Source organism: Esox lucius, chromosome 15 (assembly GCF_011004845.1).
Source record: "Esox lucius isolate fEsoLuc1 chromosome 15, fEsoLuc1.pri, whole genome shotgun sequence".
Taxonomy (NCBI): Eukaryota; Metazoa; Chordata; class Actinopteri; order Esociformes; family Esocidae; genus Esox; species Esox lucius.
This window is the reverse complement of record NC_047583.1, coordinates 14,983,351-14,999,028: the sequence shown is the minus strand read 5'-3', so window position 1 is coordinate 14,999,028 and position 15,678 is coordinate 14,983,351. Positions and strand designations below refer to the sequence as shown.

Here is a 15,678-nt window from a genome sequence, read left to right as displayed (position 1 = left end):
ATGCATCTACGCTTGTAAAACGTTGAATTTACAAACATAGGCTATATATATATATATATATGCTCTACAACAGCAGCTAATAGAATGGGAAAACGTTTTAAATAATTCATGTTCTAAATAAAGGCATGTTTATCTTATTAGGCTACACGTGTGTAGGCTATAAGACCCGCGATTGCACAATTCCATTAAGATGTGAAAAAAGTGGACTGTAAAACAAATAACCAAGCTGTTTATTTTCCTCGCAATAAAATGCAGTAAAAACAATAAAAGCTGGCTTACCACGTTTGTTCGGTATTTCGGGCAGGTGTCAAATTTGCAGACGGCTCCTGAGCAGGTGGGAGTTTCCTGCTCTTGTTTATTGGTGCTGATGCAAAATATAAGCAGCATCATCCAGACCAGACGCCAGCGAAGGAGCATTTGAAAGGTGAGACGTATTAATTGTGAATGCAATGAATGCTTATTATTATTATCAAATTTGCGAACATGTAGGCCCTACGCTAATTGTACTTGGCGAGAGGTAGCTGATTTTCCTGAAGTTATAAAAAATATAATTAAGTGGACGGATTTACTGTTTTGCTAGTCTGTGCGGTGGACAGATGAAAACAACGGGAATCCGTCTTTAAGGCGAACCCCTTGCCTCCTCATGTCAGGAGAATCCACGTTGCCCTAAAACGTTTCATGTGAAGCGTATGATCTTTTATCTTGGATACGTCAATCAATAGCCATATTCCGAAGAACTTGTTGTACTGATTCAGCCAGTCAAGAGACGAATGTTTTGTCTTAAAGGATCCATTTGGTTATGTTTGCGTGTTTATTAGATAATTGATGGTTATTATGCTACGATCCTAATGGAACTGAAACACTAAAGGTAGCATAGCTTCGTGGCAGAGAAGATCTCCACCCTCGACATACACCCCTAATCATAACACACCGCAGGCGACGTTATGTTGGTTAGTGTCTACTCAGTGCATTGTCACTGCTTGCTTTGGATACGTGTAGATAGATAATAGGCCATAGTATTCACATCAGCTTCTTCTAAGAGGTTTAATAAACAGTATGTGGTTTATATTAGAGTGGAAATGTTTTTCCACTGTATTATTGCAATCACCAATGGGATGTTTTCAAACAAAAGTGGAATGTGTTCCAATTCCCAAATAATCAAGTCAACTCCGACTCTGCTATACATGATGATACACACGTGGCACCGTGGTTTACAGACGGAATAGGCTAAAGCTTGAGTGTTCAATGTTGTGTCTGTTCAAATACATTTTTCATTTAAGTCTCAGTTCATGGTTGGCATTATTCATGGTCCATTGTTTCTGCTAGGCCATGTCATAGATATTGGGGTGGGACCATGTCTAATATAGCCAATGCAGAGGATGTCTCAAAGCCAAGTGATCATGATATCTATTTAGAAGACCTGTGCGGTGTTGTTAAAGATTGTGTGGATTTTGCATGTCAAACAGTTCAATCTGCAGGAGTCATGTTGAAAAGCTTTTAGTATAGTCAATCCTATTTTTTTATTTTTAGGATTTCATTTTTTTTTTTTACTAATTAAAAGTATTATGATTCTTATTTAGTCCATTATGTTCAGGGCAACCAGCAGCAAACAGCAGGAAGCTGTAAGCCAGCTTAACATTTTTGGGAGTCATAGCTTTTAGGAAATTGGCCTTTTTAAAAATACCACCTATAATTGCTTTTTGACTTTATTGTATGTTGAATTAAATGTTATTTGTTCTCTGTTTCAACTAGTTGAATAGTATTTTGCTTGGAAGTAGGAAACAGCCTATGCTGACTCACAGAGAAATGGACAGATTTTCTCCTTAATTCAAAATTGAAAGTGATATTGATTGCATTCAGTAAACAATGTTGAAAGAAGAGCTCAGAGATAATTTTGGGTGTTGAAATGTAAAGCTACAAAGATTGTTTAGAATGTTGAGGGTGGACAGCTTACTTCAAGACATTTTGCTATGTTGCAGAAAAAAGTGTGTGCATATTCTGTGCTATTTTGCCAATGTGGTCATGAGGCCAAAATAACATTGTGAATGTTTTAGAGCCTAATTCCTGCAGTGCTACACTTTTGCCAGGGAGCCAAGAGAACACTTTGCTGTTTTATAATGCTGTTGATCACATTGTGCCCTGAGTGTCAGTATCTGCAGAACCTTTGCCAATTTGAACTTCACAAACCAGGTCTTGGATGGAGAAGGAGCAGATTCATAATATTTCCATTGTTTTTTTCAACAGTGGCATGAATATTTGATCAGACTCTTGACTGAGATTGAAAGTTGATATCTTCCTCTACCCCAACATGTTGCCTGGGTGTGTGATGTCTGTGGTCTTTTAGGGCTGCCACTGTGTTGTGTCTGCTTACCTCAGGTTTCTGAGTGTGTAGGTTTTGTGATGTCGTGGGCATGAGATAGACAGACAGTGGGTTTCGGAAAAGCTTTCAGTGATTTCAGAACCAGAAGTCACCGGACAGCTCCCCATAAAGGGCATTTTCACCAATGGTGGCACCAGCACCACAAGATATCACAATCTATTGATCAGCCAGTCAGTGCCATGCCAAACAGCGACGGGTGGAGCTTCCATCCTGCACCAAGTCCCAGGCTAGGTTCTGAGCTGCAATGTGTTCAGGGAATATATACTTCTTAACAGATTCACAGGAGTTCAACATCCTGTTCTTATTAGCAATAAGCAGGCAGTTTTAGTCCTTCCTATGATCACCTGTCTAACTTGTGGAAATTAAAAATATCTTTCAAAGACATCAATATTCTTGCAAAACCACTAACTGGTTGTTAAACGTCCTCCTCTGCTCATTTGTGTCTCCCTTTGCACCTGTGCTCGTTGCCTTTCTTGGATTAGTTATATAGGATAATTTTGCTTTGTACCACAGCAAAACAATTGCTATTCAGCAGGGATCCTCAGGGACGCCTTCCCACACAACTCAACTACCAGTTAGCATTATGTGAGGGGAGCAACCACTCAATATTTTATGCCTGCAAAACGGCAATGTGTTCTTTTTCAAGTGAGTGCCCAATTGTTAATTGAACTTGCCGTCACATCAAAGAGAGTCCTTTTCCTCCATAGGTAGGGGCCATCAGTGTCATCCACCTTCCATCTGCCTAGATACTGACATCTCATAGGTCCCAAAATTCCCCATTCCACATCCCAGGGCTATGCTGTCTGAATCGAACCGACCGCTCTGCCACTTACTGGGCTTGCCTTACTGAACTATGGGACTCCCCTCCACACTGAGATGCCAGGGAATCTATTGAAGCCTGGCAGATTGGATTTAGACGTCACTGGGAACACACGTCCCAGGGGATGTGTGTTAGGATAAGGACTTCATCTCTACTGTTTCTTATTGAAGTCTCAAACAGTCTGTCTAGATGTTTAAATTGCTAGCCTTGTCTATGTGGTAATCTGAATGATTTTCATTTGTAGCCAACAGAACAAAAGCTAGGCCATGATAAATGGCACTGCCTAGACAAGCATGGCATTCACAGTGACAGTGCTTACTGAGCATGTGCAATGTAGACAGGAAGCAGGTGTTTAGTTTGTTGAACAATGCAAGTGTGTGCAGTCATCACTGTAGTCACGTTATGTATCACTCAGCCTTCAGTAATTGGAGCCGAGAGCAAAGATGCATCCTTGGCCAGAAAACACTCCTCTCAGCTGTGTGTTTGTCAGTGTGTATGTGTGTGTGCGTGTCAGTATGTATGTGTGTATAAGAGAATGAGAGGTGCTTGCTGGTTTTGAGCACCAGGTAGCCTAGTGGTTAAAACATTTGACCAGTAACTGAAAGGTTGCTAAATCGAAACCTCCGGGCAAGCAAGTAAAAATCATAGTTTGTTGTTTGATCCCTGAGCAAGAGAGTGACCTTAATGGCTCCCAGGTCTTTGCTGTAAATGAGAACGTGTTAAAACAAGGCTAAAAGAAGATTATATTGTATAGAGAAATACCCAACCCACAGTTTAGAACATGGGGGGCAGCAAATTGTGTCTCTTCCCTCTCCTCCAGATTGGCTGTCTTAAGGGTTCCCCCCCGTGTTCCCCACGTGATACACCTGTCTTTTCCCTCTCTCTAGAGACAGATGAATGTTCCTCTGTAATCATGGTCGCAGATTACCAGTTATGCTTAGCCCTAAACCATGTGTGGTACGGACATTAACCGGTGTGTCAAAATAGAATTTTTTTGACAGCCTATAGGGTCATTCCACCTCAAAACCACAAGGGAATTTCAACACCCACCATCTCCAATATGAAATTTGCATCTGTAGTTGAAAAACAATAAGATTTTAGTTCTTGAAACAGTACAATTATTATTATTTGGTTCTGTGAAATTTTCCTTTCCAGTCACTTGGATTATTAACAATAGTACTCTGAATGTACACGATTTTACCCACTAGATGCCGATGTTTCCACTGCTATGGTCACACCCTTTATACATTATCGTGGTCCCTTGAGGGTAATACATGTATCACAACATTTTCTTTACAACTTTGTGTAGAAAACTAATTATAAATAAAGTCCCACCAAAAAACAATCTTTCTTAAGACAACTTTGAATCTGATTTTGGGGTAGATATTAATGTTTTTGGAAATTGATGTCAAAATTGTCCCGCCCCATGATGTCCAATTATTAACTGAAATGGATGTTAATTGTTTATAGTGTACATACTAGAGATTGTTGCAGAAAACGTACTAAGTGTACTTTTTTAAGACCGATTTCTCTTTCCCTTCATTAAATTACATTTGTACAATGCGCTGTTGGGATGCTGAAGAGATTGTCTGAGTGGTCAAATGTATGGTCAACCAGCAGGGGCAGCTGGTCACGTGGTTGCCTTAAAAGTTCCACATCACATGTGGGAAAATCAAAGATTACTCTTAAAAACATCTCCCCAAGCAATTCAGATTCTATACAGAAAATAACCTGTTTCCTAAAATAAAATATGCTGATGTTATTGCACTGAGAGAAAAACATTTAAAAAATAAAACTGCGGTTATGAATAGAGACAGATCATTTTTGTGATTGGGTTGTCTTTTTTTACTAAAAAGCATTGCCTTTTCAAATGCAACCTATCATCAGAAAGATTAAGTCTTATGGTTTTAAATTACAATGCATGACTAATTACCATAGGCATAACAGGCGGTATTTGGTTTAGATTCTGTCTTAGTCATCGACTGTGTGATACTCAGCGTATATAACAGCCTTCTGTTATCAGCTCAGTTGTTCCTTCGCTTTGATACTGCATTATTCCCTCTCATCTCACTGCTTTAATCTGGGAGGATTACTGAGAGCTTTCCTCTGACCTGTGAGGAATGAGTGAAGTCAGAAACCCCCCCAGGAGTCTTTTGGTGTGAATTTCAAAATCGTTCTTTCATTTCAGTGAGGGGGCTTCAGTCCCCTTCTATAGCCGTTGGGGAGGGTGGAAGTGGTGGGTCCCGGTTTGACAGCGTGCTCTGCTTTCATGTCAGGGAGATGTCCCTGAATAGCTATGTCCAATGGACTAGACAAGGCTGAGGAAACAGTTGCTTCAGAGATTATTTTTTTAAGTAGGGGCAATTTGAAAAAGGTATTATTTGATATGAATGTTGGCCATCTGCAAGCTTTACAACACTCTAGAACAGACAAAGAGATAACATTTAAAAATCCATGTTGTCTCTAGCTTTATAAGATTTCATGGCAAGCACTGCATAGACCTTAATGATAATAAGAAGCATGGTAATGTGGTCATTTTATTTTGGGATGTTCTGGCTGTGTGAAATTGCATGGTACCGAACTGTGCAGTGGAGAGTATATACAATGATTTTACCTTTGTATACCTATTTTGGCAGCCTAATCACTAGTCTCTTTAGCTTAGGTTCCACTCCCTGTAGTCCAAGGCAATAACAAGGACTGGCAAGTATTGAAATGTTAGCTACTCTCTGTGCATACATTTGTATGGTTCGTTTAACTTTGAAATCATTGCTTTATGTTTGTAATTGTTTTAAAGTGAAAGAAATTGCATCATGCATCATGTTGTTACTGTGGAATTGCTCTAATTGCCGTGATTGTAGCATATCTTGGCCATGAGAATTATGCCTTAATGTTATGTAAAAATCTCCACAAAATATTCCACAGTCTCTGGGTATGTACTTTGAGAAGAAGCTGAAGAACACAGCCCACTGTTCCCAGCAGTGGCCTTTTCCAGAGAAAGGAAACAACCCTGCTAACACAAACAAACATTGGCAGAGGGAGATGTCTTGTTAAATGATGCTTAGACTCCTGTCGATGCATTCAGGCACTACACAGCAACTCTTTTATTTATGGTGAGTGCCACTCCTCCTCAGACGAGGTCCTTGATCCCAGTGTTACTGAGTTGTTGAGGTAGCAAAGTTGGTTAGTTTATTTGTGTTCACACTTTCTGCCTGGTTACATTGACTGCCATGGCGGGACTCTTTTCCACTTGAGTAATTTGCTTGCTGTAAATAAGGTAATTAATTTGAATCTGAAGGTTTTACATACAGGGATTTATTGGTTTATTCGTTTTCTTTTGTGATCACTTTTTGACTTTGACACTCACCTAATATGATCAAACCCTTGTTTTCCCATTGAAGTGTTAAGAAATTGACTTTTTAGAGACTTATACCATTATGAATAAATACTTATACCATAAATTAATTTATATAAATGAATTTAATAATAATAATTCTAATGAATTAATTTTTGAGCTGTTTGAAAAATCATTAAATAATTTTAGCTTTAAACATCAATTATGAAACAATTTGAAATCCCCAATATTATTCAAGTTAATACTTTAGCTGATACCCTATTTTGTTAGTGTTGTGCCCTCCATCAGTAAGGGAACATTATTTTGGCTCTCACATGTAGTAATGTGAATAAAGTAAACATTTTATGTATATGGGTTTTCACACTTTTTTTTTCTTCTCTCCCAAGTTTATGATATCCATTTTGTTACATGGCATTGCCTTCTTTCAAGAACCCCACAGTAGGTATATCAGAGTCAAAAATGAAGACATGTTAAGTCCGGCCTTTCTGCCGGTCAAGCAGACTTGCAACACTAGCTGTTTTCGTCAAAATTGCTCTGCTCTTTGCTGGATCCACAGGAGTCATTGGTATGCCACGGCCAGGATTCAAACACCTGGCCGCAGTGTGAGGTGGAGACCAATACACCATACATGGGCCTAGTGTTTTATCTCTGACATGGTATGACAAACAGAGGGTCCTTGTATTTGTTGGCAAATTGTTTTCAGTAAAATCTGTAACATGAAAACAGCCTTTTTCTTTTTTTTTACCTAAAACTGAAACAATTGCTTAAACTCAGATATATACTCTTTATTCCTTAACTATTCTAAGTATGCACTGCAATACAAATAATAAATAGCTTGGGAAAAGTACTATGTTCTAATTATTAACAGTTTGTCTAATTGCATGTGGTACTGTGTTGGGGTGCGGAGTGAGAGGTAGTTTATATTATTTACATATATGTAGAGTTACCATTAGATAAACAATAAACTGTAGGAGCAGCATATATATATACAGTGGGGAAAACAAGTATTTGATACACTGCCGATTTTGCAGGTTTTCCTACTTACAAAGCATGTAGAGGTCTGTAATAGTTATTGTAGGAGCCATTTATGCTTATTGTTGGGCTTTTATTTTGTTTTGTTTGGACACTGGGTGACAGTGATTTAGATGCACACTTGGTTGTATATAGGGGGCATAGGTGACAGGAAGTAGTAGACAGGTAGGAGGAGCGCAAACAGTTCTCACCAGACCACAGAGCACAGAGCACAGACAACAGAGCACCACAGATTAGAGTCAAGAGAATAAGTCAACCGATATGTTCATCTGTTTTGTACAATTTACTACAATAAACCACCACCAACTTCAATTGTAATATTCTCTGCAAGGTCTTTGTGTGTCTGAGTCAAAAACTTCACTCCTACCTGTCCTGAATGGTAAAGCTAAAGGTACAGCAAGCAAAGATTGCCATTACAGTTATCATAGGTACACTTCAGCTGTGAGAGATGGAATCTAAAACAAAAATCCAGAAAATCCCATTGCATGATTTTTAAATAATTAATTAGCATTTTATTGCATGACATAAGTATTTGATCACCTACCAACCAGTAAGAATTCCGGCTCTCACAGACCTGTTAGTTTTTCTTTAAGAAGCCCTCCTGTTCTCCACTCATTACCTGTATTAACTGCACCTGTTTGAACTCGTTACCTGTATAAACTTTTTGGTCTAAAGATGAAGGATGAGTACAACCCCAAGAACACCATCCCAACTGTGAAGCATGGAGGTGGAAACCTCATTCTTTGGGGATGCTTATTAAGTTCTGCTTTTCTGATGTATCAAATACTGCAATAAAATGCTAATGAATTACTTAAAAATCATACAATGTAATTTTCTGGATTTTTGTTTTAGATTCCGTCACTCACAGTTGAAGAGTACCTATGATGAAAAATGCTTCTACATGCTTTGTAAGTGGGAAAACCGGCTGTGTATCAAATACTTGTTCTCCCCACTGTACATGTGTGTGTATACAGTGGATATAAAAAGTGTACAAACCCCTGCTAAAATGCCAGGTTCTTGTGATGTAAAAGAATGGGACAATGATAAATCATGTCTGAACTTTTTCCACCTTTAATGTGTCCTATAATGTGAATAATTCAATAAAAAAACAAACTTAAATCCTTGAGAACTCACTATAACCTGGTTGCCTAAGCGTGTACACCCTTAAACTAATACTTTGTTGAAGCACCTTTTGATTTTATTACAGCACTCAGTCATTTGGGTAGGAGTCTATTAGCATGGCACATCTTGACGTGGCAATATTTGCCCACTCTTCTTTGCAGAAGCGCTCCAAATCTGTCAGATTGCGAGGACATCTCCTGTGCACAGCCCTCTTCAGATCACCCCACAGCTGTGTATTTGGATTCAGGTCTGGCCTCTGGCTGGGCCATTCCAAAACATTAATCTTCTTTTGGTGAAGCCATGCTTTTGTGGATTTGGATGTGTGCTTTGGGTCGTTGTCGTGCTGAAAGGTTAACTTCATCTTCAGCGTTTTAACGGACGCCTGAAGGTTTTGTGCCAAAATTGCCTGGTATTTGGAACAGTTCATAATTCCCTCCACCCTGACTAAGGCCCCGGTTCCAGCTGAAGAGAAACAGCCTCAAAGCATGATGCTGCCACCACCATGCTTAATTGTGGATATGGTGTTCTTTGGGTGATGTGCAGTGTTGTTCTTGCACCAAACATACCTTTTGGAATTATGGCCAGAGATTTCAACCTTGGTTTTTTCTGACCATAACACATTTTCCCACATGCGTTTGGGAGACCTGATGATTGTTTTTGCAACCTTCAGCCAGGCTTGGATGTTTTTCTTTGTAAGAAAAGGGTTCTGCCTTGCCACCCTATAGCCCATTCAAATGAACAATACGGGAGATTGTTGTCACATGTAGCACACAGCCAGTACTTGCTTGAAAATTCCTGCAGTTCCATTAATGTTGCTGCAGGCCTCTTGGAAGCCTCCCTCTCATCTTTTCATACATTTTGGAGGGACGTCCAGTTCTTGGTAATGTCTCTCCACTTGATGATGACTGTCTTCTCTGTGTTCCATGGTATATCTAATGCTTTGGAAATTATTTTGTACCCTTCTCCTGACTGATATCTTTCAACAATGAGATCCCTCTGATGCTTTGGAAGTTCTCTGCGGACCATGGCTTTTGCTCTGAGATGCAACTAAGAAAATGTCAGGAAAATCCTACTAGAACAGCTGAACTTTATTTGTGATTATTCAGAGTCACTTTAAATGATGGCAGGTGTGTAATGACATCTATTTAACATGAGTTTGAATGTGATTGGTTAATTCTGAACACAGGCACATCCCCATTTATAAGAGGGTGTGCACACTTATGCAACCAGGTTATTGTAAGGTTTTTATTTTTCATTTTTCCCCCTTAAAGATTTCAGTTTGTTTTTCAATTGATTTGTTCACATTATAGGTCACATTAAAAGTTGAAAAAGTTCTGACATGATTTATCTTTGTCTCATTCTTTTACATCACAAAACCTGGCATTTTAACATGGGTGTGTAGACTTTTTATTTCCACTGTACATGTACTATAGAAATAGTAAAAAAATTGGCACAAATGCATGTAGCCAGGTAGCTATTTGTTAATCATTTGGTAGTCTTGTTTAATAGATTCATGTCTTGGGGTAGAAGCTATGCAGGTCCTGTTGGTAACAGACTTGAGACACTTGTGACACATTCCGTACATATCAACAATAGTATATGATCTGGCGGGCTGGGATCATTGACTCTTTTAGGGCTCCTCTGACACCTCCTGGTTTAGTGGTATGGGATTTCAGGGAGCTTGGCCCTTGCTGTTAGCACCGCTAACTGGACCTGTGCCATTCGATGCTGCTGTACCAAGCAGGCTCTCAATGGAGTGTCTGCTAAATGACTAAAATGCAATGTAAATGCCATTTCACATGAGGAAAGAAATGTGTATCACAGCTTACTAGAGCCATTTTATTGTGTTCTGCACACCACAACAAACAGTGTCGGCCCCAGGCATAAGCGACATAAGCAGCCGCTTAGGGGACCCCAACCGCCAGGTGACCCTGGACTGCTAGTGGGCCCCACTAGGGGAGAGGGGGCCGACAAATCAAATTTCACTTAGGGCCTCCAAAAGGCACTGACCACAAACATGTTGAGACATCATTGGGCATTATATAGCAATGAATTATAAAGATTTGAGATACCTTTTCTGTTTGTCCCCATGGACCTGAAAGGCAGCCGTATTGGAAAACTGCTACCTTAGAGGGGAAAAGGTAAGATATTCAATGGCACTATACCTAAACCGTCATCCTAGCTTTGTGGAAACGTTTAGTAGTCACCATAAAGTCACATTTCTTTCTTCAAATAAAAGCCCCACAAAATATATTGTATATTGGTACGTGTACAGCACGTGGTCTAATTTCAGGACAATTCTAAAATCAAAAAATATGAAATTTGTGTTTACATTCGACTAGTATGTTCATTTTGATATGTGTACATACAGTGATGTGCCAATAACATTATAACCACTCACAGGTGAAGCGAATAACATTGATCATCTTCTGACAAGAGCACATGTCAAGATCTGGGTAGACTAGATGATAAGTGAACATTCAGTTATCGTAGTCAACTTGTTGGATGCCTGAGAAATGGGAAGTGGTAAAGACCTGAGTGACTTTGACTGTTTTGGCAACGACAAGGCTTGTGCGGTGCTCCCGGTCAGCAGTGGTGAGTACCTAATGACATTGGTCCAAGGAGGGACAAACTACAAACGGATGACAGGGTGTTGGGGCCACAAAGTCTATCCCATCTTCTCTAAACCGACAAAAGGTCTCTATGGCACAAGTCACTGAAAATTGTAACGATGGTTACAGGGGGAATGTGTCACAACACAGTACATCACACACTGCTGCATATGGGGCTGCGTAGCCAGAGACAGGTCAGAGTGCCCATGATGACCCCTGTCCACCATTAAAAACACCTACAATGGGCACACAAGTGTCGGAACTGGACCTTGGAGCAGTGGAAAAAGGTTGCTTGGACCGATTAGTCCCGTTTTCTTTTGGACCGTTGTGTACGTGCGTGACATTAACTTGGGACAATTTACAATAATGGTAGTGTGTGCTGCCTAGCCTGTAGTTATGTATGTAAAATGAATTATGCAGTGCTAAGTTTCCATGGATTTTAATGACCTTTTAAAACATTTAAATCATAAATACAATATTTTGATGAAAATATTTTTTTAATATGTGGGTGTCTATTTCTGACATGTCACTTACATTATCAATTATCCTGTCAGAAGTGATATATACATATGTGTGTATATTTTTATATTTTTGTGTTCAGACAAAATGCCTACCCGTGTTTTGATCTACAACTTGCAAGGTTTCTTGGTTGTACCCATACATTTTGTTCATTTTGTTCAACATCCATTTCACAACAAATTTACCTTTTTTGTCCAACATGCCAATATTTTTTAGCACTTTTTGAAATTATTAATTTCCAGTATATTTCCTTTGTCTATTCTGTGACACATCAAAGTTCTGACTTTGCATTCAGAGGCCATGCGCATAATGCTTGAATCACCCGCTTAAGTATTTTCATGGGTGACAAGGAAGCAAAACCTCAGTCAAGCACACTCACACACAGATATTCACACACTCACAGACACACATCCTCAGCTGTTTTTCTGGTCCATTGAGCAGTTAGCTGGCCTGAGCTAGCATTGCTGTTTTTAAGTGGCCCCTTTTTCTGCTTCTATGACTTAAAGTGAGCTTTCATGATCAGCTCTTTGCCCATCCTCTTCTAGCAGCTGTTAAATCCTCTGGTCACTGGGGCTTTAGCTCCTGGTACTGCTTGCCTCCCTGGAGAGCAGCTGCAGCCAGTCCGGATTTTAATATGCTGCATTAGCTCTTGGTTCTCATTGAGGAATGAGGGTAAATTATCAACTGGCTCAAGGCTCTACAACAGACAACATGATGGATTTGTAAGAAGACAAGGAGAAACATAACAGTTCGTACATGTTTATTTAATTGACACTTATTTCCTCTTTTCCAAAAATCGGGCTGCAGTTTTTGTATTTGGAATCGTAAGGGTGTGTGCGCGTGTGTGTGCGCTTGTGTGTGTGCGCGCGCATATTTCAGTGAGAAATATACAGAGAACCTTTGTGAGTCGGGGTGTATTCTGCTGAGTCATATTGCTTGGGGTGGTGCCCCATGACCTGGCACAATGGACAGGATTAGATTAGGATCCCTGTTACAGCAGCTACTCCTCCGTGAGTCCACAGCATCCCATCCTGCAGTGTAGAGCTTCTGTGCTGTACAGTCACTCTTTTCACATGAGATCCACCCACTTGCTCAGTCCTGTGAGGATCACAGATGAACGATGCTGAAGCTATAGGAAAGAAGGCTTGACTACGGGGTAAGGCGAGAGACATACTGTACCAGTAACACAGTGCAGGTCTCTTAACTTATTTCATGGAAAGTGAGTATCCGTCTTTAGCTTACACTGTTTCCCTGTGTGATACGGCATTGCTTTGTACAGTCCTCATACTCTGCTGTTCAGTTTTATTGTCTAAACTTGCATAACCCAAGCTACCAGTTATACCCCAGCTACCAATTATGCAGTAAGTTATGTCCTGTTTTTGTTCCAGCTGTCTGGATGCACAGCCATGCTTTCCTTTATCCTGTATCACACCGTATGGTGCTTTAGATCCATAAGAAGGGACATCGCTGAAGGAGTTAATTCACATTAACTAGTCCAGTAACGTCTGCCAATTTATACCTAATAGCTTTTTGTCACTTTACTGGAGCTTTCTTGCTCCTTCTATCTCTCTTTTTCTTATCTCCTAAAAGCTTGAGGTAGAGCAGCACATATATTGGCCAGCACTGTGATGCAATTTTCTAATTCTGCTAACTGATAGAACAAGGTCCAGGCATCCTTAAAATTAAAACAGCTAAATCTCCAACTGAGATTGTTGGGGGCTCCAATGATATTGACTCTGGCAATTTGTCCATTGAAAAGTGTTTAGAAATCCTGCAGAGCTTACAGATGGTCTTGTATTGATTGGTCAGAGAGCTTGGGAGTGTACATCGCTGCACTCGGGACCTGAATGTGGCCACAGCAGCGTGACTGATGTGCTCATATCCTCCCATCTCTTCCAGGGAAATCCACTGATGCCGGTGGCAGTGAACTCCAAACTTTAGCAAGCTCTTGGATTAGTTGAGTGCACTGTAGCTGTGTATCATCATGAACTGCTTAACTTGTACAATACTGATATACATTGTCTCCATCATTTGTGTGTAGAGGAGTATGCTCTGTAATCAATATGAGACTGCTTTTAGCAATTATTGCACTTTTGTGGTAAATGTTTATGTCTTTCTGTTAAGAATAAATCGTGTTGGCTATAATAGCCATCTGTTCACAGTGTGCTCAGTCCACTTCCTGTCTTTTGGCCAATGAAGATTGACGGCGGTTCATTATCTCCCCACTGAGCCCCAGACCACCTCTACTCTGCATTCACAGTGCTTTATAAAGTCGAACCATGGCTTTAATAGGCCGTTGACTTCATATAAATTAGCTCATGGTCAAGGCCTGAACCCTTAGATACTAGGGCTTGCCTTCACTTTGCCACAGCCTGCCGACAAGACCATAGACCATTGACTGTCGAGAAGGTGAAAAATAACAGAGCCATACTTCAAACATCTCCAAGTTTTTAACGCCTACTGCAAAACAGTTTGTTATATATACAGATTTTCTCAGTGTGGAAAAAATGAATTGGCCTAGCAATTCATTCAATTATATGCTCAACCACAAAATTAAATGATCTGACAAAGATTCCTGTAGGAGCTCTGTTTGTGAATAAATGTACGTGGGTGATTATTTTCAGTAAACATGTTTTGTCTCCGGAATGAAGCACCAGCCTCTGGGCCCAGTCATACACGCAGCACTCTACCCACTGGGTACAGTGTCCCGAATGCTAGTGTTAATGTAAGCCATGGTCTGCCTTTACATTTTTTTTAAAGCGCTATTGGATGATAGTCATTTTGGAAAGTGCCAATTGGCACAGTGAGTATGGTGGTCTGCTTGAAGCCAGTGAGCTATTTGGGTCAGGGAGAGATTGAAGATGTCCATTAAGACACCTACTGGCTTCCTTTTCCACATAATGGGACTCTTTATATCACCTTTTCCCCCAGTCGGCGCGGCCCTCCCGTCCTGCTCCAAAGCTAAGTTAGCACATAGCGCTACTGGCTGCCGAGCGAAAATTGAGGAAAACAAAACATCCAAAGGACCTATCATCCTTTCACTCCCCTCTCACTTCTCTTCTTTTTACATTGCTGAAGAGACATTCTAGCACATCAACATATCAAGCTTCTCATTCTAACTACAGGAAACTCTTGTCCTCTCTCCTCAACCCTGCACCTCCTCTTCCTAGACAGGTGTCAGTCTACAGAAATATCAAGACAACGCTTACATCTGGGTATTCAAATCTTACCCTGTGATGTTCAGAGCCTGCTGTGTTTTTTTCTGTTCTATGTTAGATTAGATAAAACTTTATTGTTATTGAATAGTACAAGTACAGTACGACAAAATGCAGTTGTCATCTAACCAGAAGTGCAAATGAGAAGAGGGATGAAAATGTACAAGTATTAAGTATAATGTATGTTACAAGTGGTATGTATAGATGTGCAATGAAGGCAAATGCAAGTACAAATGGCAATTCTAAATGTGCAATGAAGGCAAATTGAAGGTGCATGTGCACCTGAAATGCAGGGATAACAGCAATCAGGTTCCCATGGTAGACATGTACCTGTAACAACTGAAAACGTCCTTACCAGACTTTGCAAAGCAGTGTCAGAGTGCAGGTGTACAAGGAAAGTAGAGCAACAGGGTCCCTGAGACACAGCACTAAGTGGTGGGCAGGTGGGTGTGGTTAGTGTTGAGTGCAGAGTTCAGCAGTGTTACAGTAGCTGGGAAGAAACTATTCCTGAGCCTGCTGGTGTGGGTACGAAGAGACCTGTGCCGTCTGCCTGATGGGAGGAGGGCAAACAGTTTGTGGGATGGATGTGAAAGGTCCCTGATGATGCCGCACGCCCTGTGCAGACA

At 40.3% G+C, this 15,678-nt stretch overlaps 1 protein-coding gene across 5 annotated transcripts in view; it reads left to right on the top strand.

The window, feature by feature from the left end:
* Positions 1–222: 222 nt before the first annotated feature.
* tmem63c (transmembrane protein 63C) overlaps positions 223–15,678 on the top strand; it is a 35,804-nt gene continuing 20,348 nt past the window's right edge. The window contains exon 1 of one of the 5 annotated variants that reach the window (XM_020054373.2): positions 223–424. The gene's annotated coding sequence lies outside the window, so the exon portion shown is untranslated. The other 4 variants (XM_020054375.2, XM_013137471.3, XM_020054376.2 and 1 more) reach the window with 4 other exon arrangements.